The sequence below is a fragment of the Pleurodeles waltl genome, chromosome 2_2 (genome assembly GCF_031143425.1).
Source record: "Pleurodeles waltl isolate 20211129_DDA chromosome 2_2, aPleWal1.hap1.20221129, whole genome shotgun sequence".
Lineage (NCBI taxonomy): Eukaryota > Metazoa > Chordata > Amphibia > Caudata > Salamandridae > Pleurodeles > Pleurodeles waltl.
In genome coordinates, this window is record NC_090439.1 from 1,097,147,953 (window position 1) to 1,097,175,489 (window position 27,537).

At 43.1% G+C, this 27,537-nt stretch overlaps 1 protein-coding gene across 1 annotated transcript in view; it reads left to right on the forward strand.

Moving 5' to 3' along the window:
* Window positions 1–27,537, forward strand: part of LOC138282871 (prostate stem cell antigen-like) — a 92,452-nt gene that overhangs the window by 44,226 nt on the left and 20,689 nt on the right. The gene's annotated exons all lie outside the window — the stretch shown is intronic.

The following is a 27,537-nucleotide window of genomic DNA, read 5'->3' on the forward strand; positions in this document are numbered from 1 at the left end:
ACACAGGATGCTCCACTTGGGAGGATTTGGTAACAAAATTGGAGGCCAAAAACAATGAGATGCCTCCTTGAATTGGGGTACATATACTCGCGATAACCACGACATAAATCCCCCTGCATCCTCCGCTACGGAAACAAAACCCATAGGGCACCCAGGCACCACAGCGCATGTACATCATTTCTTTTCATCTTTCTAGTAATAATTGTCTATCAAACCTTCGTCACCACAGTACCAGCAACACGTGAGGAGCAGAAAATTAGGGTTGCTATCTGCATACACTAATCCGGATGGCGCCCTCCTCAGGCAGCCAGGAAACTCATGCACGCAAAACAAGGCCCACACTGGTCATGAGCGAATGCCTATATAAAATAAATAATAAAGGATAAACCCATAGAGGGTGCAGCCAGAAATAATACTGTAAAACTAGAAGTGTTCCGTGAAGTGCATTTTGGGGGGGGGGGGGGTGATTGTTAAATGACCTAGATATTAGTTATTGTATTGGTTTATCCTGTGATTGCAAATTGAACAATTTGTATTATATTTTGAAATATAAAATCAATAAAAAATATTTAAAAAAAAAAAAAAAAAACTTCTGTATGTGTTTTCCTCAATTATCTTAGATATGGTGTAAAGTAGATATTTAATGCAGACAAATGTAGCATTGATGGCCATATCTGTGTCATTAATCGAATGGCTTGGTGCTTTCACAGGTTTTAGAAAGATAAGGTCAGGCGACATCTGTGTTGAATGGCAGATTTGACAATGATTCTGCATAACTCGGGAACAATGGTGGCTCCCATTGTGTGAGAGAGAGAAGATGGCAACCTCCTTTACTCAAGATGGAGGCAGGTTCTACATAAGATAAGTCACACCTTAGTAACTTCATGCCACTAAGCCTGACAAAACATCTCCTTAAAACCCACATCACAACATTTACACACTTTGAGGACATCTTGTATGCTGTTATGTAGTGTTAAGGGCTTTATGACTAAGGGTTGGCGGAATGTTTAATTCTTTCCACTCAATTTTGGTCACTCTGCATTACTCTTTGTTAGAAACGGGGTCTCCAGTTGGCAGTCAGTTTACACCCTGTCCAAGTAGGTACCCTCACTCTAATCAGGATAAGGGAGATATATAGCTCAGATAACTCCTGCTCACCCCCTTGGTACATTGGCACAGGCAGTCAGGCTTATCTCAGAGGCAATGTGTAAAGTATTTGCACAAACACATACAGTAACACAGTGACAATACCACAAAAGGACTCCACACAAGTTTAGAAAAACAGCCGATAATTGTCTAAATCAACCAAAACAACAAAAATCCAACATACACAAGTAAATATATAAAATATTTAAAGTAAAAAGAGTCGTAATCCATAAGAATCAATGGATGCGTTGTTTTAGCACAAAGTACCTGGGATGCATCAAAGATAAAGCAGCAGGGGCAGGAGTGCATCATAAAAGTAAGCGATGCACCAATTCCTTACTTGCAAGTGAGGCTGTTCGTCGATTCTTTCATCACTGGGTAAGTGATGCCTTGGTTCTTTCCTCGCAGGGAAGGGATGCCTCGATTTCTGGGCAAGTAGCTTTGAGACCGTGCGGTGATGTTGAAGACTTTGACGCCCAGGGATGTGGGGAAAATCTGGACGCACGGCAGCGATGAATCTGTTCTGAGCTGGCAATGCGCCAATTTCACCAGTGCTGCGGTGATTTTTCAGCCGTGGTGCAGTCGTTGCATGGATTTTCACATTCGGTTCATCAGCTTCTCCTTTCATGGACCCATGGACCGGATGTGGCACCTCTTGGCAGGGTAGGGGTCCCAGCAAGAGAGCTCAGGTGCTGGCAGATGAAGTCTTTGATGGTCCTAAGACTTCAGAACATGGGGCAAGCTCAGTCCAGGCCCTTGGAGAAACTTCACTAGCAGGATTTCAGAAAGGAAAGTCCAGTCCTCTCCCTCTTAAAGCAGAAGCAGCAGGCCAGCACAGGAAAGCAACAGGCAGAGTGGCAGGTCCTCTTCAAGCATCAAGCTCTTATCCTTGGCAGAAATTCCTCTTGATCTTGAAGTAATCAACAAGTCTGAGGTTTTCGAAGCAGGCAAACTTCAAAGGAAAGTCTTTGTAGTGCACAAGACCCTGCTTCTTCCTTGTCTTGCCTCAGACACACACTAGGGGGTTGGAGACTGTATTATGAGGGGACAAGCATAGCCCTTTCAAGTGCAGGTGTCTGCAGCTCCCTCCCACTCTAGCCCAGGAATACTCATCAGGATATGCAGGACACACCTCAGCTCCCTTTGTGTCACTCTCTAGAGGGAATTGACAAACAACCCAACTGTCAGTCTGAACCAGGTGTGTATTCAGTAGCCAGGCAGAAGCACAGGATGGTTAAGCAAGAAAATGCCCACTTTCTAAAAGTGGTATTTTCAAACCTACAATCTAAAAAACAACTTCACTAAAAGATGTATTTTTAAATTGTGAGTTCAGAGACCCTGAACTCCATATCTCTAGCTGCTCCCAAAGGGGAAATTACATGTAGAATGTATTTCTAGGCATTCCATATGGTAACCTTTGGGAAAGATAGGCCTTGGAATACTGAAAACCGAAGTTGGCAGTATTTCACTATCAGGACAAGTAAAACACATCAGTACATGTCCTAACCTTTAACTACACTGCACCCTGCCAATGGGGCTATTTTGGGCCTACCTAAGGATTGGTGTACATAGGGTAAAACGGAAGGTTTTTGGCCCAGCAAGTGTGTAGACTTGCCAGGTTGAACTGGCAGTTAAAAAGTAAACACACAGACACTGCAATGGCAGGTCTGAGACATGATTACAGAGCTACTTATGTGGGTGGCACAACCAGTGCTGCAGACCCGCTAGTAGCATTTGATTTACAGGTCCTGGCACCTCTAGTGCACTTTACTAGGGACTTACTAGTAAATCAAACATGCCAATCATGTAAAAGCTGATTGCCAATACAATTTAGACAGAGCACTTGCACTTTAGCACTGGTTAGCAGTCATTAAGTGGCCAGAGTATCAAAACCAGCAAAAACGAATTACAGCACAGGATCCAAAAACAGGTCAGAAGCAAAAAGTACAGTGAAACCACACCAAGAGCTGCCCGGTCTAACACTCCTTATGCAGAATTCTGGCTAAATTCCATCAATTGCTGCGTGGCAGAATTTTTCTCCTGCATGGTTGCAGAAAATATGACCTGGCAAGCATAAGCAAGATTTGACGTCCCCTAGCATGATTTTCTAATGCAGGGCGGTGCAGGGGCTAGCGGATGGTCACAAGTGGTTGCAGAATACTTCTTTTTAACGAGTTCTTTATTGCTAACAGTCACCAACAATAGGGATTCCAAAAGGTTCCTTTTTCAGATAACGTCTGCTTGGGTTTGCAGTTTGTTGTGACATGATTCATCAAGGCCTCTATACTGTTATATATGAAATTCTAGCTTTTGTTTCATGGTCTGGAAAAGTGTATCCATACCTTCTCACCTTCTTAAAGTCAGGTAACAATCCCTAGGGTAGGCTTAGATAATCCTAATGATCTCCCAGATTCATAGTTGTGAAACGTATCTGAGATAATCCCAGCAGCCTCTGTAGCAGCTTGTAGCAGCCTATAGCAGCCTGCTGAACAATACCTTTCTATAGCGACCTGGGGAACAATACCCTTCTACAACGGCCAGGTGAACAATACCTTTCTGAAGCGGGCCTGATGAACAGTACCACTCTATAGCGGCCTGTCGAACAGTACCCTCTGCAGCTGCGGGACCTGGGGAACAATACCTTCCTATAGTGGCCTGGGGAACAATCCATTTCTTTAGTGGCTTAGTGAACAATACCTTCCTATAGTGGTCCGCTGTACAGTACCTTTCTGTAGCAGCCTGGTGAACAATAACTTTCTATCGCGGCCCTGGTGAGCAATACCTTTCTATAGTAGCATGGAGAACAATACTTTTTTTTAGCGGGCCTGATGATTTATACCTTGCTATAGCAGGCTGATGATCAATACCTTGCTATAGCAGGCTGATGATCAATACCTTGCTATAGTGGCCTGGTGATTTTCACACTCTGTATGGGCAACCAGCCTAGAGTAACATGGACTGGGGGAGCACGAGTCCTCTTTTTCAGCTGGATTAGTAGCATTCACAACTACTTGAAGGTGGCTCAGCTAAAATTTCAATACCCCAAATACACATTCTTGACATAAGTCCGGATTGCACTGTTGCCATGACAACCGGAACCCAGTGCTGAAAGGAAAGGAATGGAGATCTGCGAGCATTTATTATCAGATGACCAAAAAGTGCCTCTGGGGACCTGAGCCGCGGGGTGGCAGATCCTGTTTAGTCCAGATGCCAAGATTCTTTACCCCCCCAGCTGGTACTCATTCCTCCGCACTCCTCACTGTAGATATTTTGGCAATGCTACCAATTTAGTTCCAGCCGCCATAAGTTTGTTTATGAGATGATTTAACTTCAACGGGCTGAGACAAATCTAGGTATAAATTGGTTGAAGATACTTCAAAATATTTTTATTTTTATCACAGATTTCTGGATTGTAATAATTGGCTTCATATCATCAGAATAATGAAATGTAATTCTACAAGACCTTACAAAGGCAATGCAAGGTCTGATAGATGTATTATATGGTAGCAGTAACAATGTGAACCCTATGAAACCCCATTGGTTACCCATTTCACTTTGGACTGCAATTGAGGCATAATTTTCCTCTATAATCATTCATCCAAAAAAAAGACTTGAACAGCCTCAGTTGTAGACCCTCAGTTAGTTACTTGGGAGGCCTTGAAAACAGAGCATTGTGTCTGACTGTGTCCAGAGATGTGAACACAGCCAATAAAATTCGGACTCAACACCATCACTGTTCCATTCCAACCTGAGGCATCCAAAATATCAATCAATCAATCAATCACTGCATTTGTAAAGCGCGCTACATACCCGCAAGGGTCTCAAGGCGCTGGGGAGGTGGGGTGCTACTGGTCGAAGAGCCAGGTCTTGAGGAGTCTTCTGAAGGCCAGCAGGTCCTGGGTCTGTCGTAGGATGGTGGGGAGAGTGTTCCAGGTCTTGGCGGCGAGGTAGGAGAAGGATCTGCCGCCGCTGGTGGTTTTTCGGATGCGGGGGACTGTGGTGAGGGCGAGGTTGGCTGAGCGGAGGCTTCGGGTGGGGGTGTGGAAGCTGAGTCGGTTGTTGAGGTAGGTGGGTCCGGTGTTGTGCAGTGCTTTGTATGCGTGGATCAGGAGCTTGAAGGTGATCCTTTTGTTGACGGTGAGCCAGTGCAGGCCTCTCAGGTGGAGTGTGATGTGGCTGCGGCGGGGGACATCGAGGATGAGTCGGGCCGAGGTGTTCTGGATGCGTTGGAGTCGTCTCAGGAGCTTCTTTGTAGAGAGCGTGCCCGTAGTCGAGTCTGTTGGTGATGAGGGCCTGAGTAACGGTTTTTCTCGTGTCGAGGGGGAACCATTTGAAGATCCTGCGGTGCATACGGAGGGTGTTGAAGCAGGACGCGGAGACGACGTTGACTTGCCTGGTCATGGAGAGAGTGGAGTCGAGGATGACCCCCAGGTTTTCGTGCGTGGTCCGTGGGTTCCGGGGCTGTGCCTAGTGACGTTGGCCACCAAGAGTTGTCCCAGGCTGATGGGGTGGGTCTGAGAATGAGTACCTCCGTCTTGTCTGAGTTCAGCTTCAGTCTGCTGTCCTTCATCCAGTCGGCTACGGCCTTCAATCCTCGGTAGAGGTTAGCTTTGGCGGGAATAGGGAGGATGAGTCAAGACGACCTTTTCTTTCTGATGAAGTTTACATCACTTGCCATCCTGCAATTTCCCAGGAGAGTTTACCCCATAAATGCATGTCTTTTGCATTTGCTGCAAACAAAGTTATGAACTCATAATACACCTCATAATTTGCACCCACTTTGTAATACCTGCAGATTCACAGATCTTTGGATCACCAGAAGATTGGTTGTCACCTTTCCAGCCATCCTCTTTGCAATGTCACTCTTCAATACCCTGAAGAGCAAGGAAGAGAGGACTGAATTATAAAATCATAAGCAAAAAATCTTTTGTTTCTACCTTCTGCCATTTTATCCCCATACAACAACAACAAAAAACAAAAATAAATAATCTCTTCTACAAAAACAGCTACATTCCGAACACTATTCATAACACCTTTATGCCACTATTCTTGGACCATTAACATAGCCTATCATTTCTCATTGTACATCCAAGTTCTTTCTCATAATGGCTCTTAAATAGTCGGTATGAATGCCAGAAGCAACATTCATTAAGCAAGACCTAAAACAATAATTGACAAAGATAATATAGATGGTCTAAATATGCTGATATAATGGTTATTTTAAAAATGTTCATCACAAGTGAATGCTACAATTTTTTTTTTTAAACGTGCTGTCACCTAAATGTGGCCATCATATGCTTAAAAAGGAAAGTTTCAAAAACATTTGCCGATGTGGCTGACTCGCTACTAATATTGTGTTAAATACAAGATTTAACTATTTTACTAATATGTTTTGTGTAGGTGACAAGAAGAAAACACTGAAATTGCGGGCAGCCACAGTGTCACAATGTCACTTTATAATAGCAATTTTAAAAGGAGACACAAAATAAATCACCATCTAACTGGACCCCTGAAGTGCAGGCACAATATATAGCCATTATTGAAAAGTAACATATAATGAAGTAAATTAAAAAAGCAATACAATTTTTAGTAGATATGAACAATGTGCACAAGCTTAGTGAAGGGAGCCAGTAGGCAAATGAGTGGACCCATTGCTCAAGAGTGTATGCTGCAGTGGGCACAAACACAATGTGGGTGATTCTTTAACAGACCAATGGATGAAGATCAAAACCCCTTCTCTGTCTGTATTTATGTATGATATTATTTTTAAGGCAATAGTCTGCTGAAACAGGTAAAGCTGTCTCAAAGGCCAGACCTAAAGAAGTTTTAACTGCTCGCAATGTGGGGCCCTCCGTGTTTTTTTCTGCTTTGCCTTTGCTCTCTAGACTCCCCTCACTTCTGCTTCATTTATGACTGTAGGTGGTTATATAATAAACATAATAAAGCAAATGGGATGGGTGTATTAGAAGAGGTTTACGGGTAGGGAAAGCGGTGTTCTAGTTAAAGTGGTAATCGTAAAAAAACATATTTTTTGCTTGGATGGTGTAAAGCAGTGGTTCCCAACCTGTGGTCTGGGGACCCCTGGGAGCCGCAAAGCCTCGTCTGGGGGTCCTCAACTGTTAGAAAATGAAATAATATTAACAGATTAGGTCCCCAGCTTTCATTAATGACTCAGTGGGGATTTCCCAGATCTGAATTATGATTCAGTGGGGGGCCCAGGGTTCCAGTATTGATAAAGTGGGGGTCCACAGACGTCAAAAGGTTGGGAACCACTGGACAGTAATAGTAAAAGGCCACACATGAATGACATAAGTAAATTGGAATTACCGAAAGATATTAAATTAGGGATATTGACTAATCCACAAAAGTCACAGAGGGAAAAGAAACAGCAGGAGTGTGTTTGATGGTCTAGCATGTACACTGAAGTAAATCGACGTCAGTGGCTTGCAAATTTAGGACGTTAATCTAGTGCTCACAAAAATGGGCATACAGTCCTTTCTGTGCAAGGTGTACCAATCTGTTATGATATCTCTTAAGATTCAAAGATGTCTCTGCACTCATTTTACTTCGATGGGGAGCCCATGTGGCAATCTTGAAAGTCATCCTGTCCTCTTTCTTAACAGATGTCACATAGTATTGCCTCACAAGAGACTCATTGGAAGATTATGAAGTTTGATCACTTGTGATCTTGTTGACAAGTGGCAGTAGTGAAAGTCTATGTAACGTTGTGCCAAACTTTAAGGCTATCTAACCAACCATACACCTTTAGCTAGCCAGCTCTTTGGATGTTCATTGTATTTAAATCAAGAGCTTGTGATAACTAGGGGTGAGCGGAACACATGGAATATGACTCCGTGGAATTCTGCGGAGTTACATAAAAACTCAGCAAAATTCTGTGGAGTTCTGCTAATGGGTGGAAAAGCCATGTTACGTAGCTTGCACTGTGACTTAGCGCTGATAGTGCATTCCACGCTGAAAAGTCAGTGCCTACTGCACCATGTGATGTGCTAGAAGGTGCAGCTACTCGAGTTGATTTTGCTGGTGCTCGTGTAGATTTTAAACTTGAGTGGGAACCTTCTGACCGTGAACGGGTGCGACCGCCTGTGTTAGAGAAATCTTGCTGGTTGTCCTCCCAGAGATTGGAAATCGCACTAGGGGATGGCGAATGTCGCTCCCACTCACCAACTTACCATTCTGGACTGCGTGGGAAAAACAAATCCACTATGCGTCAGTTGGCGGACTCGGCTGGAACTCTGCGTTACAAGAGTAAAACAGAGTAAATTAGTCGATTCCGTGGGTAGAAAGGAATATTCTGCCCACTCGTAGTAACAACATGGCCTTTGACAGCAGTCTGTTACACCCCAGGTCTTCTCAAGCAGTTCATTAAGGAGCCAGAAGCATAGAGTAAAGGGTGACAAAATGAGAAGGTGGAGATCAAAACCATGACAAAACCATTTCAATAGGGTTACATTTTCGGGGATTTGATTTACGCTAAATGGGATAGTGACCACATCTTTTCAGTGAGAGTCCTGGAGCAATTCACATTCATGCAAATTCAACCCATGTCAATTTCTGTTCATAGAAAATAACATTGTTGTTTGGGTGTCAGTCTGGGAAACCAATTTGAAGATTATGAGAGGCCTCCTGAGAATGGAAATGCATACATAGTTTGGTGAGGGTAAAAAGCTCGAGTCATTTTTTTAAAAGAAAGGGCGCAAGGCAATGAGATATTAGTAAAAGGTCTTTTTCGTCGCATGTAACAAATTATTTATCAGAAGGTTAGCTTGAGGCCACTCATAACGACCCAGAAGAATTTATCTAACATTATTAGCGAAGATCATTTTTTTACAAATTTAAACCCATTTCATTGATCTACCTGAGCGAATTGCCAATGGTTTAAAATAAATATATAAATTAGGTGATTCACTAAAATAAAAGCATTTTGTCAGAGGTCTAGACCATTCCTAAACAGGACGTTTATACATGGATTATTTTATTGCTTTTTCTTAAAAGAGTAACTCTTCCCACATTTAAATCGTTCACATTTGTAAGTGCAGAGAATATAACCTGTCCATTTTGCTGCATGGAAATTACAAATTCTCATATTTAATCATAAAGTTACATCAGTACATTTTTAAATGATGAGAACTTGTTTTAGAAAAACAGGTTTGCTGGGATAAACTTTCTGCTGTACACCAGCTCGAAACAGAAGTGCTTTATTGTGAGAAAAAAATGAGAAGATACTGTGTCTTATTTTTAGATTTCTCAAACCTGTTTTTGTGGCTTAGTGAGTCATCATTTGCTCAGTCAACTCTTGATCACTAGTTATACACATGGTGAGGAATACCCAAATGTACTCGTGCAATTTACACTCATATGCCCTTCTGTGAATCAATTGAGCTTAATATTTTTCGGTCTGGCCTAGAAACAGATTTAAATGTCTATCCAAAACAGGTAAGAAAAACAAATCATGAGTAGAAATGAATACACACATATAAACATACGGAGGGGGGCTTTGGGTGAGCCTACTTCATCCACTGATCTGTTCAACTTTCATTCACGTTTTCTTCCACCCATCAGAACATAACGGATGATAATAGATCACCCCAATATAGCCACAGACTGACAAACATTGTGAGTATGCTGTCCCACTGCACTGCATTTTTCTATCCAAGCGGGGGTGGGTAGCAATTTCGATTTTTCAAAATTCTGGCATGGACAAAATCCTTCTAGACCAGGGTTGGACATCTATCATTCACTAACATGTAAATACATGCCTTTCTGATTCTATTGATCATAGTGGCAGAATACTTCGCAAATCCTCATTATTGTGTGAACAGTGAAGGGACGACAAAAGGAAAAGAGAAAGGAAAGAGCAAATTCCGACAGTATCAATAGCATCAGAAGGGCATGTGTTTACGTTAGTACATCATAGATGTCCAACGCCGGTCTCTGTTCACACAATACACGTTGAATTAAGATTTGAGAACTATTCTGCCACTATTATCAAAAGAATAAGAAGGGCATGTTAGTACATCAGAGATGCCAGAAGTTTGGAAAAACCAAATTCCCCAACCCATGCATGGATAGAAAAAATGCAGAGCAGTGGCACAACATACTCCAGGGCCCTGATGCCACTTCACCTGTGGCATTTGTGACCAATTACCTAACCATCCACTCCTTTCAAATCTTCTAAGTGCCTTATTTCCCAAATTTCCTACAATACACCTCTCGCCCCTGGACTGTGCTCTACTTTGCCCATCACAACCAGGCAGGCCTCCATTTCCCACACCTGTTCCAGTCTTTCAACCAAAATGCTCTTGATTACCCCAAAACATGAATGTAATGCTTGACCTCAATGCCAGTAGCTCCAATGTTGAGTTATAGAGCTCTGCAAGCACTTTCGTGAGTTATTGCCCCATTCCTCTTCTTTCCGCCTTTCCTAAAATTTCCAACATTCTGCTGCTCATCTCCTCTGCCCACGACTCTTAGCCCCAAAAAGTTTTTCCATAAAATGATACACCAGCTATTTTTGTGCTATAGGTATGGTTGTGATCCCTGTGTCGACCACGTTGCGCAGAATCCAAACTGCATGGTCCCTCTGCTTCTCCCAACCTCTTTCTCTAAGGCGCCCTTATTATGCCATTGTGTCACAATCCAATGAATGTTTTTCAGAATGAATTTCTTTCTGCACTTCTGACTTGTTTTTGTAAAGTGCTGCAAGCCACCAAGAGGTAGCCACAGGGCACTTTGGAAGTACATCCCTTTGGCGATAAAGAGTACAGAGAACCAATAGCCATGTAGGCTAGTACCAGGCGGTGATGTCTTAGAGAGGAGATCATAGAGTGTTAGAATGGACCACGGCTGGTGGGCAGAAGCGGGTGTGAGGAGTGTAACCAGGCAACTGGCACTCAGAAATGTGCTACGAAGAAAGGGGCATCCTAGTAACCACTTGAGAGCTTGTGTAACAGAATCAACTGAAGTAAATGTCCAACAAGGGGATCATTTACAAAACTAATTACGCTTGATCCAAATATTTAAGCGCCTGTTTCATGTGCCGCATTGAACTAAACCATGAGAACTAATCACAACCACAGTCCACAGCATTAGTTTGCATTGATTTGTGTCTGATCTGGATATTATTTAACTCATAGAGTATTGGAAAAACTGAAGATGATGTTAAATCTGAAACATTTTATGTATTATTATTTCATAATAAGAAACGTAAAAGATCGAACAAGCCCAACATGACAATAGTACTTACAAAGTCAAGTGGAATGTGAAATAAGTCCACCCTGAACCAGACAAGATTAAAAAAATCAACCAGCACAAAACAACCGTGCAGATTTCCATGTTCACAAAAATGCTTTTCAGAACTTCCTCCTGGTGGCAGTGGCCAGGGTCTGGGTGCCAGTCCTGGCACTGGCATTCCCCCCGTTGGCTGCATGCTGTGGGCAGTTTATAGATTACCATGAGCAGCCAGGACCCAATCACGCGCCAGGTGGCTTTATTTTGTCCGAGGGACTGGTCTGGACAGCTTTGCCAGGACTGATTTGGTTTCCAGGGCGGCCCTGGCAGTGGCCCCTCTTGTCCCCGCCGGCATCACTGGTGCGTCCAGAGCCACTCGCAGCAGAGCCTCCAGGACTTGGCGTTCATGAGGCTGTTTTCTGCTTGGAAGACCTGCTCAGCTTCTGCATGTTCTCCCCGATTCGGGGCTGGTTTCCACTCGGATTTTCCTCCTGTTTTTCGCAGGAGGAAAATAGAAAGGAAAACCTTTTAGGTTTTACTGGGTGTGTTGCTTCTCCCTATAAACATATAATCGAGCGGGAGAGTCTCCAACTGCACCTGCCTTGTCATAAGGCTTAGTGTGGGCACAAATCAGCAGCACAACACTGTTTAGGCCTTTTTTACAATTTTACTAGACATTCTCATATGAACCAACCCCTTTCCCAATACTCCTCAAGCCCTGACAGCGAGGTTCACCCCTGCCTTACATACTTAAATATCATGACACACAGTATCTCTTAGGGTTTGTAAGACCCTCATATAGATCAAACAAGGGTTTGTAAGACCCTCATATAGATCAAACAAGCACATGTTCAATCTTCTATGGCTTTGTGTACCCGAGGCCTCCTTACTGGCTCCCCTTTCTCTTCCTTTGAAGGTTACTTCCATTTGTAAATCCTCATAAACTACTCCTTCTAAATCTTGTTCTTTGTGGACTCCATTCTATGGGGCATTATTGGCTTAGATGTGCCCGTCGTGAGGCATAACCAAGTTCTTGACATTTCCCTGCAGATCCAGCCGTATTGCGACCTGAGGTCAGTGCTTAATTTGAGCCGGTGGGGAGGGGGAACCAGCACATATTTTGGGGGACCAGCACTTATTTCTTCACTTCAGAGATTCCCCGAGGATAGCAGAGGGTAAAACAAACAAAAACGAAAATACCTACAAAAAAATCCTTCACCAAAGGAGAAAGCAGAGACCTAAAAGAATAAGATAACAAGGTAGGGAGTGCATGGCAGTGAATTAAAGAGGCCCGAGGTGGATTCAAGACTATGCACCCTTGCTATTCACGCTCTGACATTTTATAGCGCCAACTGCTGGAGTCTGAGCAGCGCTTTGGGCACCGGCACTTCTTATTTTACAAATAAAGCACTGCCTGGGGTCGCTATATTTGACCTGACCTGTTCGCTCTCCTGCGTCCCATTCCCCATCTGTTATCATTTGTTTGTTAACATCATCTATGATCAGGGTCACTGGAATTATGAGCTTAGGCGGCCAGGACTTTTTTTTTGCATAAATATAGATTTGCACATTTGGTATTTAATCCATCATCTGCTGCACAATCTGCAGATTTTAACAAAAAACTATTTCTAGTTCAAAATAAATCAAAACCTACTAAAAACGCTGCGATATGTGTTTGCATGTAGTGGAAGGCCCTTTGCAAAGGTTAACTGGCCATCTTTTAGTTGTTTATTTCTTGGATGTTAAACCAGTGCTAATGAGGTGAAATCTTTGCTCAGACAGTATCACAATGTGTAAAGATGACAAAATAATGAAGTAATCCTATGAAAAATGTGCTGCATTATGCCGCATAATTTGCCTTTTCTCGTCACATAATTTAGTCAAGCCTGCTACATAAACTGGTGCTCCTCTGCTGCATAACTAGTCTCCTGCCTCTAATCCTGACCCATCCTGCTCGCCTCTGTGCTCCTCACTGTCCTTTCCCCAAAGATCCCCTTTGTGCTCCATCAGCTGGCTCACCTCACCTCTTTGAAGAGTCCCTTGTGTGTTCCATTGCTTATTCACCATCTCTTTTCCTTCACCATTCTTTGGGCCACCATTATTATTTGATTTATTTCCGTATATTTATTAAAGCCTTTCTCTGTAGATGAAAGGCAGAGCTCACAGGATTAGGGTAAATACTAACACTCACTCCAGTATCTATAAAATGCTCAGGAGTGGTGAGATGCTGCGTGAAGGTGTCATTCAATTGAGTTTTTTTGTAAATAACCATTGAAGAAGTTGACATTGTGCTCTCTTGCCTCACACTCCAGTGATGTGGAGGGACCAGGCCACTTGCAGCTGAAATCCACCATCTTCCTCCTTTCACATCTTCTCCTTTCTTCTGCATTGTCCTGGTGAGAGTTGGTTAGCTAGAATGAAACCTAGGGACTTTGTTTGCTGACAGTAATTGATCTGATCTCTCATGGGTTTGTCTTTGCTTTCCATTTGTTGGCCAAAATGTTGTTGTAGTTATCAATCATTGGTATAATGTATTTATTACTATTCATTAGTATAATTTACTTTATTTGTAGAGTGCATACTATCGCCCCTGAGGGTCTCTGGGCGCTATGGTGCCTTGTCTCTATCGAAAAAAGTATTTTTGTTTGTGTCTTGGTGGAAGTTTCAGTTGACAGTAACAGATGCGTTTTACTGGAACCAGTTGTAAGAGCAAACACAATTACCAGGCACACAGACATTGAGAGGGACAGATTACACGAGGCAGCCAAGGTATATTCACCACACACTGTTGCCTACTATCACACCCTTCAAAGTTTCAACCCAGCAGCCACCATGCACAGGGGCTGTCTGCTAGCTACAGAACCCAGAAACCCCACCGACAATCAGCTGCTCACAGAGCACTAGAGCGTCTTCATTCATTCATTTTGAAGGTTTCTATAGAGTGGTCTGCATCAGGATGGCATCAAAATACTTTATACTAGGCAGAGTTTGTGACTTTAAATTGTATTGTTTTATCATTGCATTTCTAAAGTGCTTACTACTTCAAATTAGGGGTTGAAGAGCTTTACGGTGGATATCACACCACTCCAGAACCCAGGGTTGGTCGTTAATCCAGTGGTTATTATTGGTTATTCGGATTAGTGCTGTACTCTCAAGGAAACAGTTCCATGCATTCACTCTAGTTTCTTTGTGGTAGATTAATAACATAACATGTGATCTTAAGTGTGAGTTTTTGCAAAGGTTTTTGGGATATACCAGTGAGAGGGAATTAGTTATTCTTAAATTGCACATATTTGGTTTCAGAAAAGGAGAACTTGTGATCTCTGAGGTAAGGTGCAGGCAGTTTGCAGAAAGATAATACACAATAGGGCAGACAGTCATACGCTTAGGGCAGCCTACATTCAGAGAGGGCAGGGCATGCAAAGGATGGAGGATAAGAAAAGGGTCATTTGATAGTAAGAAAGGGGAGAGGAGAATTGATCATTTTAAGTCAAGGTCAATTTTCATGCAATGATTTGCGACCATAGGGGGAAGGAAACATTATTTGTATGTGTGATAGCCTATTATATTGTAGGATTTGTGTCATTTGTATAGCGCTTCTTACCCCCCTGGGAGGAGCCCTTCTAGCACGCTACATGAGTGCCTGTCCCACAACAAAAACTTAAATGTAAAGCTGCACAGACCTGCAGAAAGCACTTAGGCAGGCAAGGTAAAGCATTAAGACACATTTTTTCAATCCTTTATCAAAGAAGTTTGAGCGAGCCACCATTAATTCTGAAAGGATGATATTCCAGATTCTGTGTGCTGCCCCACAGAAGGATTGATTGTCTTATGCTTGTTGAATTTCGGGGCTTCAAGCACCAAGACTTTATTGCGTAGAGAGTTTCTGTTTCTGCCCGGGATGTGCAGGTTCTGCACAAGGCAGGACATTGAGATATAGTGCCCTGTTTTGTAGTTTAGCATGCCATCATAAGTACCATGGGAGCCAGTTCAGAGACCTTGGAACCTGTGGGACTTGTTGTGACCTCTTTGTGCTTTTAACTACCTTTGTTGCAGAGTTTAGCAGCAATTTGATGGGAGTCAGGCTAGATTTCAATAAGTCAGGGAGCAATTCTGTTCCATAGTCTAGTCTGGAGATAGCTTAAGAATGAACTGGAGATAGTATATCTTGTTCCAAGATCACGTATTTAAGGTTGCAAGTGGTGCATAATTGCCGCTGACCATTTTAAGCTATGTCTTTTAACATGTCCTGGTGAGAGTTGGTTATCTAAAATGAAACCCAGGGACTTTGTTTGCTGACAGTAGTTGATCTGATCTCTCATGGGTTTGACTTTGCTTTCCATTTGTTGGCCAAAATATTGTTGTAGTTATCAATCCTTGGTGTAATGTATTTCATTTATTACTATTCATTAGTATAGTTTACTAAGTTTGATTTAGTATCTACGGAAATAATTGACATGGTGATAACATTCTAACTCAATTCAAGTGTATTGTCTCCCTTAAATGTCAATCAAAATATTTAAATGGGAAAGTCCCTTTTCAAAAGGCCCCAGCTCTTCCTATTGTTGTGTAAGCTAAGACTTTCGCAAAATTCTACACGGTGTACTTTCCCACCCTTTAGTGATATGGGTGAACTTGATTCAATGCACCAGGGATGAATGTGAAAGACAAATTATTGTGTCCCCCCAAAGACTATTCAATGTGTAACTGACATAGAACTATTGCATTCAGGTTACTGTCACTCCCATAAAGGGATCAGGGAGACCATGGAAACAGCAACAACCCTTATCATTATTCACTGCATCACACACATTGCACTTGGAAGAATTAACACTTTTATGTTAAAAGTATTTATTACTACAGGAACAATCTGTTTCTCAGTACGTCTAAAACAAGTACACAGGATAATATAAAAACAAGAAGACACATTTTGAATAACAACAATAAAATTAACACTTCTACCATTGTAAAGAAATGTCACTGAAACATCATCTGAAAGCTGACAGTCTGTCATCTACTTCTCTGTGCTATACTACGAGAGCATGGAAGGCAGAGCAACTCGCAGTCTAGAGTTTCTTAAGGAGAAGAGACAGCTGTCTTTATCAGTGGAGGCTCAAAGAAGAGTGTTCCCCCTGAAGGGCAAACACACTCTGCGGTAGCATGCAATCAGTCTCCCTCCAGAACTCAGCATTTATCAGCTTCATACAACATGCAGCATCTGCGAAAAATGAAGTGTGCCGGCAGTAGTTGAGATCGTCTCTGCCAAAATATCGGACGGCAATCTGGACAAAGGACCTCTCCTGACAAGTGGTTAAGTGGTTGTCCCTATATACTAAAATTTATCTCAAACTGGAATTTCTGACATAAATTCAAGAATATCTGACATAGATTATGAACATAAAGGAATGCGTCCTAGACGTTTCCTAATGAACATAGAAGATAAAAGATCGTCAATTCAGACTACACTATTTTAGTTATATGTCTGTATGTGTTCTTAATTATCCTAAACATGGTGTAAAGTGGATATGTGACGCAAACAAATGTAGCATTTATGGCTGTATCTGTGTAATTAATCAAATGGCATGGTGCTTTCTTTAGAAAAATAAGGTCAGGCGACATCTGCGTTGAATGGCAGACTTGACAATGATTTTGCATAACTCGGCAACAATGGTGGCTCCCATTGTGTGAGAGAGGGAAGTTGGCAACCTCCTGTACTCAAGATGGAGGGAGGTTCTGCATTCGATGGAGTCACACCTTAGGAACTTTATGCCACTATGCCTGACAAAACATCTCCTTAAATCCCACATCACAACATTTACACACTTTGAGGACATCTTGTATGCTGTTATGTAGTGTTAAGGGGTTTATGACTAAGAGTTGGCAGAATGTTTAATTCTTTCCACTGAATTTTGGTACCTCTGCATTACGCTTTGTTAGAAATGGGGTCTCTAGTTGGCAGTCAGTTTACACCCTGTCCAAGTAGGGACCCTCACTCTAGTCAGGATAAGGGAGATACATAGCTCAGATAACCCCTTCTCACCTTGGTAACTTGGCACAAGCAGTCAGGCTTAACTCAGAGGCAATGTGTAAAGTATTTGCACAAACACATAGAGTAACACAATGACAACACCACAAAAGGACTCCACACAAGTTTAGAAAGATAGCCAATATTTTTCTAAATCAACCACGATCAAAACAACAACAATCCAACATATGTATGTATGTATGTATGTATGTATATGAACATTTATATAGCGTGTTCCGGCCTTAGCATCGAATCTCTTGAGGACATAAATAACGAGAGGATGACCGAAAGCCAGTAACCCTACTGTGGAAACAGCAAAGTTTTCACCCGCTTCTTAAATATCGTGAAATTGTGTTCTTTCCTGATGTATAGCGGTAGACCATTCCAATATCTGGCAGCCGCCACTGTAAACGCTTTGTCTCCCCACCTGACTCTACGCGTTCTACAGACCTGGATCAGGTAGGACTTGTCCGACCTTAGGACTCACAAGTACACAAGTAAAGATACATACACAAGTAAAGATATCAACTTTTTAAAGTAAAAAGAGTCTTAATCCATAAGAATCAATGGATGAGTTGTTTTAGCACAAAGTGTCTGGTATGCATCAAAAATAAAGCAGCAGGGGCGGGCGTGCATTGTAAAAGTAAGCAATGCATCAATTCCTTAATTGCAAGTGAGGCCATGCGTATATTCTCTCACCGCCAGGTAAGTAATGCCTTAGTTCTTTCCTTGCATGGAAGGGATGCCTCGATTTCCAGGCAGGCAGCTTCGGGTCCGTGCGGTGATGTTGAAGACTTTGACGCCCAGGGACGATGCGTGGAAAATCTAGATGCACAGCAGCAATGAATCTGCTCTGAGCTGGCAATAAGTCGATTTCACCAGTGCTGAGTCGATTTTTCAGCCGTGGTGCAGGTGCTGCATCCATCTTTCTGCTGCTCTCCTCCGGTGCATGGATTTTCACCTTCGGTTCACCAGGCTCTCCTTTCAAGGACCCAGGGACTGGATGTGTCACCGCTTGCCAGGGTAGGGGTCCCAGCAAGAGGGCTCAGGTGCTGGCCGATGAAGTCTTTGATGGCCCTGAGACTTCAGAACAGGGGCCAAGCCCAGTCCAGGCCCTTGGAGAAACTTCACAAGCAGGGTTTCAGAAAGCATAGTCCAGGCCTTACCCTTTTAAAGCAGAAGCAGCAGCAGGCCAGCACAGCAAAGCAACAGGCAGAGTGGCAGGTCCTCCTCAAGCATCAAGCTCTATTCTTTGGCAGAAGTTCCTGTTGATCTCGAAGTAATCAACAAGTCTGAGGTTTTTGGTTCAATACTGCTACTTCCTTGACTTGCCACAGACACACACTAGGGGGTTGGAGACTATTATGAGAGGACAGGCATAGCCCTTTCAGGTGCAGGTGTCAGCACCTCCCTCCCACACAAGCCTAGGAAGACTTATCAGGATATGCAGGACACACCTCAGCTCCCTTTGTGTCACTCTCTAGAGGGAGATGACAAACAACCCAACTGTCAGTCTGACCCAGACGTGTATTCAGTAGCCAGGCAGAAGCACATGATGGTTAAGCAAAAAAAATGCCCAATTTCTAAAAGTGGCATTTTCAAACTTACAATCTAAATACCAACTTCACTAAAATATGTATTTTTAAATTGTGAGTGCAGAGACCCTAAATTCCAAATCTCTGTCTGCTCCCAGTGGGAAATTACATGTAGAAGGTATTTATAGGTAATCCCTATGGTAATCTTTGCACGAGATATGCCTTGCAATAGTTAGCAGTGATAAAGTGTCCAGAGTATCAAAACCAGCAAAAACAAATTACAGCACAGAATCCAAAAACAGGAGGTCAGAAGTACAAAGAACAGGGAAACCGTGCCAAGAGCTGCCAGGTCTAACACTCTTTATCCAGAGTTCTGGCTAAATTCCACAATTGCCGCATGGCAGAATTTTTCTCCTGTGTGGTTGCAGAAAATGTGAACTGGCGAGCAAGATTTGATGTCCCCTAGGACTATTTTCTAATGCAGGGGGGTGCAGGGGCTCGCAGGTGGTCATGAGTGGTTGCAGTCAAAGGGCTGCCACTCAGGTAGATTTGCTGCCACTCAAGTAGAATTTACACTGTAGTGGCAACAAAATCAACTCAAATGACCGCACACTCTTGTGCAATGCATGGTGCCATTCACGCTGATTTTTCAGCGCTGTTTGCAATGCAGCCGCTAAACTGCAGCACAAGCTGGATATTTTCCACTTGTTGGCAGAACTCAGCAGAGCATCGGTAAGATTTTATGTAACTCAGAGGAATTCCGCAGTTAAACTCCATGAGTTCAACGCACCCCTATTTTGAAAGCATAACAATGACCTAGTTCTTTATTGCTAACAATCACCAACAATAGGGATTCCAAAAGTTTCTTTTTTAGATAACGTCTGCTTGGGTTTTTGGTCTTGAAAAGTTTATCCATACCTTCTCACCTTCTTAAAGTCAGGTAACAACCCCTAGGGTGGGTTTAGGTAATCCTAATGATCTTCCAGATTCACAGATGCGAAACATATCTGAGATAATCCCAGCAGCCTATGTAGCAGCTTGTAGCAGCCTATAGCAGCCTGCTGAACAATACCTTTCTATAGCGACCTGGCAAAAAATATCTTTCTATAGAGGCCTAATGAACAACACCTTTCTATAGCGGCCTAGTGAACAATACCTTTCTGTAGAGACCTGGGGAACAATACTCTTCTACAATGGCCAGGTAAACAATACCTTTCTGAAGTGGGTCTGATGAGCAGTACCATTCTATAGCGGCCTGGCAAACAGTACCCTCTGTAGCTGCGTGGCCTGGTGAACAATACCTTCCTATAGGGCCCAGGTGAACAATCCATTTCTATAGTGGCTTACTTAACAATACGTTTCTATAGTGGCCTGGTGTTAGAAATGGGGTCTTTGGTTGGCAGTCAGGTTACCCCCTGTCCAAGCAAGGACCCTCCCTCTAGCCAGGGTAAGTCACACACAATTCAAATTATCCTGTTCCCACCCTCTGGTAGCTTGGCACTGAGCAGTCAGGCTTAACTTAGAAGGCAATGTGTAAAGTATTTGTGCAATAAATCATACAATACCACAATATAACACCACAAAAATACACTACACAGTGTTTAGAAATATATATAATATTTATCTGGATAAATGCAGGTCAAAAGGATTAAAGATGAAATAAGCAAATGTAGGGATATCACTAAAGGTGATGTCAAATGTCTTTAAAGTTAAAGTATACCTGTAGAAGCAATAAAAAGTGTCTTAAGTCCTCCTAGAAACAACAAGTGTCTCTTGCAGGGCAAAGTACCTGGTTTGTGTTATAAAATCCTCGCAAGGGACCGCAGAGGAGGAGATGTGTGGAAAACGGTGAGTGTGCGTCGGTTTTGCTTCTTCACACACGGATTTTCGTCGTTATTTTCCACGTGCAGAAGACGTTGCATTGATTTCCGTTGTGCGGACGTGGATCCTCTTCGGGTTGCGGGGTTTTCAGATGCCCAGGGGACGATCTGTGGAATCATAGGCTTGCTGAGCAAAGTCACAGGGGCTGCGTCGATTCCGGTAGGCGATATGTAGAATTTTCTTCCGCATGGCAGGCGCTGCGTCGATTCCTCTCAGGAAGTCGGGCGTTGTTGTTCTGAGTTGGCTTGCGTCGATCCAGTAGGGCCGTGCGTCGAAGTTCCGGTCGCGTCACCTGCGCTGCGTCGATCTTCTGTCACGAAGTCAGGCTGCGTCATTCCGGAGTCAGCGTGTCGTGAATTTTTCACTGCGAGCAGGCTGTGCGTTGTTCTTGGCAGGCGGTTCGTCTAATTTTACAGCTGCAGGAGAGAAGTCCTTATGGTCCTGAGACTTCAGGAAACAGGAGGCAAGCTCTATCCAAGCCCTTGAACAGCACTTCTGCAGCACAGCAAGAGAGCATCAAGACAGCAGGGCAACAGCAAGGCAGCAGTCCTCTTCAGAAAGCAGTCAGGTGAGTCCTTTGGGCAGCCAGACAGTTCTTATTGTCAGGGTGCAGATTCTGGTTCAGCTTTCTTCTCCAGGTAGTGTCTGAGGTGGTAGGGCAGAGGCCCTGTTTTTATACCCAAATGTGCCTTTGAAGTGGGGGAGACTTCAAAGAGTGGCTTAGAAGTGCACCAGGTCCCCTTTCAGTTCAATCCTGTCTGCCAGGATCCCAGTAGGGGGTGTGGCAGTCCTTTGTGTGAGAGAAGGCCCTCCACCCTCCCAGCCCAGGAAGACCCATTCAAAATGCAGATGTATGCACGTGAGGATGAGTATCCTGTGTTTGAGGTGTGTCTGAGTGAATGCACAAGGAGCTGTCAACTAAACCCAGCCAGATGTGGATTGTAAGGCACAGAAAGGTTTAAGTGCAGAGAAATGCTCACTTTCTAAAAGTCGCATTTCTAAAATAGTAATATTAAATCCAACTTCACCAGTCAGCAGGATTTTGTATTAACATTCTGCCCATACTAAATATGACCTTCCCACTCCTTTCAGATCAGCAGCTACCACTCAAACAATGTATGGGGGCAGCCCCAATGATAGCCTATGAAGGGAGCAGGCCAGGGCACATAAACTACACAGGTACAAGTCCTGCCTTTTACCTACACAGCACCCTGCCCTAGTGGTCACCTAGGGCACACCTTAGGGGTGACTTATATGTAGAAAAAGGGGAGCTTTAGGCTTGGCAAGTACTTTTAAATGCCAAGTAGAGTTGGCAGTGAAACTGCACACACAGGCCTTGCAATGGCAGCCCTGAGACAAGGTTAAGGGGCTACTTAAGTGGGTGGCACAATCACTGCTGCAGGCCCACTAGTAGCTTTTAATCTACAGACCCTGGGCACATATAGTGCACTCTACTAGGGACTTATAAGTAAATCAAATAGCCCAATTGAGTGTGATCCAATGTTACCATGTCTAAAGGGAGAGAGCATATGCACTTTAGCACTGGTTAGCAGTGGTAAAGTGCGCAGAGTCTAAAACCCAGCAAAAACAGTATCTCAAAAGTGGAGGGAGGCAGGCAAAGAGTTAGGGGTGACCACCCTAAGGCTGTCAGGTCTAACACCTGGTGAACACTATCTTTCTATAGCGGCCCTGGTGAGCAATACCTTTCTATAGTAGCATGGAGAACAATGCTTTTTTCTAGCACGTCTAATGATTTATACCTTGCTATAGCGGGCTGATAATCAGTACCTTGCTATAGTGGCCTGGTGATTTTCACACTCTGTATGGGCAACCAGCGTAGAGTAACATGGATTGGGGAAGCGCAAGACCTCTTTTTCAGCTGGATTAGTGGCATTCACAACTACTTGAAGGTGGCTCAGGTGAAATTTCAATACCCCAAATACACATTGTTGACATGATTCCACTGTTGCCATGACAACCGGAACCAAGTGTTGAAAGGAAAGGAATGGAGATCTGCGAGCATTTATTATCAGATGACCAAAAAGTGACTCGGGGGACCTGAGCCACGGGGAGGCAGATCCTGTTTAGTCCAGATGCCAAGATTCTTTACCGCCCCAGCTGGTTCTCAGTCCTCCGCACTCCTCACTGTAGTTATTTTGGCAATGTTACCAATTTAGTTCCAGCTGCCATAAGTTTGTTTTTAAGATGATGTAACTTCAACGGTCTGAGACAAATCTAGTTGTAAATTGGTTGAAGATACGTCAAAAGGTTTTCATTTTTATCACAGATTTCTGGATTGTAATAATTGGCTTCATATCATCAGCATAATGAAATGTAATTCTACAAGACCTTACAAAGGCAACGCAAGGTCTGTAGATGTATTATATGGTAGCGGTAACAATGTGAACCCTATGAAACCCCATCGGTTACCCTTTGCACTTTGGACTGCAATTGAGGCAGAATTTTCCTCTGTAACTTTTCATCCAAAAAAAAGACTTGAACAGCCCCAGTTTTAGACCCCAGTTAGTTACTTGGGAGGCTTTGAAAACAGAGCATTGTTCTGACTGTGTCCAGAGATGTGGACACAGCCTATAAAATTCAGACTCAACACCATCACTGTTCCATTCCAACCTGAGGCATCCAAAATAGGGAGGATGAGTCAAGACGAGCTTTTCTTTCTGAAGAAGTTTACATCACTTGCCATCCTGCAATTTCCCAGGAGAGTTTACCCCATAAATGCATGTCTTTTGCATTTGCTGCACACAAAGTTATGAACTCACAATACACCTCATATTTTGCACCCACTTTGTAATACCTGCAGTTTCACAGATCTTTTGATCACCAGAAGACTGGTTGTCACCTTTCCAGCCATCCTCTTTGCAATGTCACTCTTCAATACCCTGAAGAGCAAGGAAGAGAGGACTGAAACATACCATCATAAGCAAAAAATCTTTTGTTTCTACCTTCTGCCATTTTGTCCCCATACAACAACAACAAAAAACAAAAATAAAGAATCTTTCCTACAAAAACACCAACTACGTTCCGAACACTATTCTTAACACCTTTATGCCACTATTCTTGGACCATGAACATAGCCTATCATTTCTCATTGTACATCCAAGTTCTTTCTCATAATGGCTCTTAAATAGTCGGTATGAATGCCAGAAGCAACATTCATTAAGCAAGACCTAAAACAATAATTGACAAAGATAATATAGATGGTCTAAATATGCTGATATAATGGTTATTTTAAAAATGTTCATCACAAGTGAATGCTACAAATTTTTTTTTAAAACGTGCTGTCACCTAAATGTGGCCATCATATGCTTAAAAAGGTAAGTTGCAAAAACATTTGCCCATGTGGCTGACTCACTACTGATATTTTGTTAAATACAAGCTATAATGTATTTTACTAATATTTTTTGTGTAGTTGACAAGAAGAAAACACTGAAATTGCGGGCAGCTACAATGTCACAATGTCACTTTATAATAGCAATTTTAAAAGGAGACACAAAATAAATCATCATCTAACTGGACCCCTGGAGTGCAGGCAAAATATATAGCCATTGTTGAAAAGTAACATATAATGAAGTAAATAAAAAAAAAACCAATACAATTTTGGTAGATATGAACAATGTGCACAAGCTTTGTGCAGCCACTCAAAGTGAAGGGAGCCAGTAGGCAAATGAGTGGACCCATTGCTCAAGAGTGTATGCTGCAGTGGGCACAAACACAATGTGGGTGATTGTTTAACAGACCAATGGATGAAGATCAAAACCCCTTCTCTGTCTGTATTTATGTATGATATTATTTTTAAGGCAATAGTCTGCTGAAACAGGTAAAGCTGTCTCAAAGGCCAGCCCTAAACAAGTTTTAACTGCTCGCAATGTGGGGCCCTCTGTGTTTTTTCTGCTTTGCCTTTGCTCTCTAGACTCCCCCCACTTCTGCTTCATTTATGACTGTAGGTGGTTATAAAATAAACATAATAAAGCAAATGGGATGGAAAATGGGATGGGTGTATTATAAGAAGATTACGGGTAGGGAAAGAGTTGTTCTAGTTAAAGTGGTAATCGGAAAAAAACATATTTTTGGCTTGGATGGTGTGTAGCAGTGGTTCCCACCCTGTGTTCCGGGGACACCCTAGGATCCGCAAAGCCTCGTCTGGGGGTCCTCACTGATCTGTTCAACTTTCATTCACATTTTCTTCCACCCACCACAACATAAAGGGTGATAGATCTCCCCAATATAGCCACTGACTGACTAGCATTGTGAGTATGTGGTCCCACTGCACTGTATTTATCTATCCAAGCGGCGGTGGGTGGGCAATTTAAATTTTTCAAAATTCCGGCATGGACTCAATCCTTCAAGACCAGGGTTGGACAGCTAGCATGCACTAACATGTAAATACATGCCTTTCTGATTCTATTGATAATAGTGGCAGAATACGCTGCAAATATTCATTTAAAGTGTATTGTGTGAACAGTGAAGGGACGAGAAATGAAAAGCGAAAGGAAAGAGCAAAATACGACAGTATAAATGGCATCAGAAGGGCAGGTATTTACTTGTTGGTACATGATATATGTCCAACGCTGGTCTCTGTTCATACAATACACTTTAAATTAAGATTTGAGAACTATTCTGCCACTATTATCAAAAGAATGAGAAGGGCATGTTAGTACATCAGAGATGCCACAATTTTGGAAAATCCAAATATTCCCCCCCCCACCATGATTGAATAGAACCGTAGAAAAAATACAGTGCAGTGGCACAACATACTCCAGGGCCCCGATGCCACTTCACCTGTGGCATTTGTGACCAATTACCTAACCATCCACTCCATTCAAATCTTCTAAGTGCCCTATTTCCCAAATGTCCTACAATACACCTCTCACCCCTGTGCTCTACTTTGCCCATCACAACCAGGCAGGCCTCCATTTCCCACACCTGTTCCAGTCTTTCAACCAAAATGCTCTTGATTACCCCAAAACATGAATGTAAAGCTTGACCTCAATGCCAGTAGCTCCAATGTTGAGTTATAGAGCTCTGCAAGCACTTTCGTGAGTTATTGCCCCATTCCTCTTCTTTCCGCCTTTCCTAAAACTTCCAACATTCTGCTGCTCATCTCCTCTGCCCGCGACTCTTAGCCCCCAAAGGTTTTTCCATAAAATGATACACCAGATATTTTCATGCTATATGTATGGTTGTGATCCCTGTGTCGATCACGTTGCGCAGAATCCAAACTGCATTGTCCTTCTGCTTCTCCCAACCTCTTTCTCTAAGGCGCCCTTATTACGCCATTGTGCCACAATCCCATGAATGTTTTTCAGAATTAATTTATTTATTTCTGTCTTGTTTTTGTAAAGCGCTGCAAGCCACCAAGAGGTAGCCACAGGGCACTTTGGAAGTACATCCCTTTGGCGATAAATCAAGACATAGCTCAGTAAAGAGAACCAATAGCCATGTAGGCTGGTACCAGGCGGTGATGCCTTAGAGAGGAGATCGTAGAGCGTTAGAATGGACCACGGCTGGTGGGCAGAAGCGGGTGTGAGGAGTGTAACCAGGCGACTGGCACTCAGCAATGTGCTACGAAGAAAGGGGCACCCTAGTAACCACTTGAGAGCATGGGTAACAGAATCAACTGAAGTAAATGTCCAACAAGGGGATCATTTACAAAACTAATTACACTTGATCCAAATATTTAAGCGCCTGTTTCATGTGCCGCATTGAACTAAACCATGAGAACTAATCACAACCACAGTCCACAGCATTAGTTAGCATTGATTTGTGTCTGATCTGGGTATTATTTAACTCATAGAGTATTGGAAAAACTGAAGATGTTACATCTGAAACATTTTATGTATTATTATTTCATAATAAGAAACTTAAAAGATCGAACAAGCCCAACATAACAATAGTACTTACAAAGTCAAGTGGAATGTGAAATAAGTCCACCCTGAACCAGACAAGATTAAAAAATCAACCAGCACAAAACAACCGTGCAGATTTCCATGTACACAAAAATGCTTTTCAGAACTTCCTCCTGGTGGCAGTGGCCAGGGTCTGGGTGCCAGTCCTGGCACTGGCATTCCCCCCGTTGGCTGCATGCTGTGGGCAGTTTATAGAGTACCATGAGCAGCCAGGACCCAAACACGCGCAAGGAGGCTTTATTTTGTCCGAGGGACTGGCCTGGACAGCTTTGCCAGGACTGATTTTGGTTTCCAGGGCAGCCCTGGCAGTGGTCCCTCTTGTACCTGCTGGCATCACTGGTGCGTCCAGAGCCACTGGCACCAGAGCCTCCAGGACTTGACGTTCATGAGGCTGTTTTCTGCTCGGAAGACCTGCTCAGCTTCTGCATGTTCTCCCCGATTCGGGCTGGTTTCCACTCGGATTTACCTCCTGTTTTTCGCAGGAGGAAAATAGACAGGAAAGCCTTTTAGGTTTTACTGTGTGTGTTGATTCTCCCTATAAACATATAAGCGAGTGGGAGAGTCTCCAACTGCACCCAACTTGTCATGAGGCCTAGTTTGGGCACACATCAACAACACAACACGGTTTAGGCCTTTTTCCAAATTCTCATGTAAACCAACCCCTTTCCCAGTACACCCCAAGCCCCGACAGCGAGGATCACCCGAGCCTTAAATATCATGACACACAGTATTGCGTAGGGTTTGAAAGACATCCTGACATAGATCAAACAAGCAA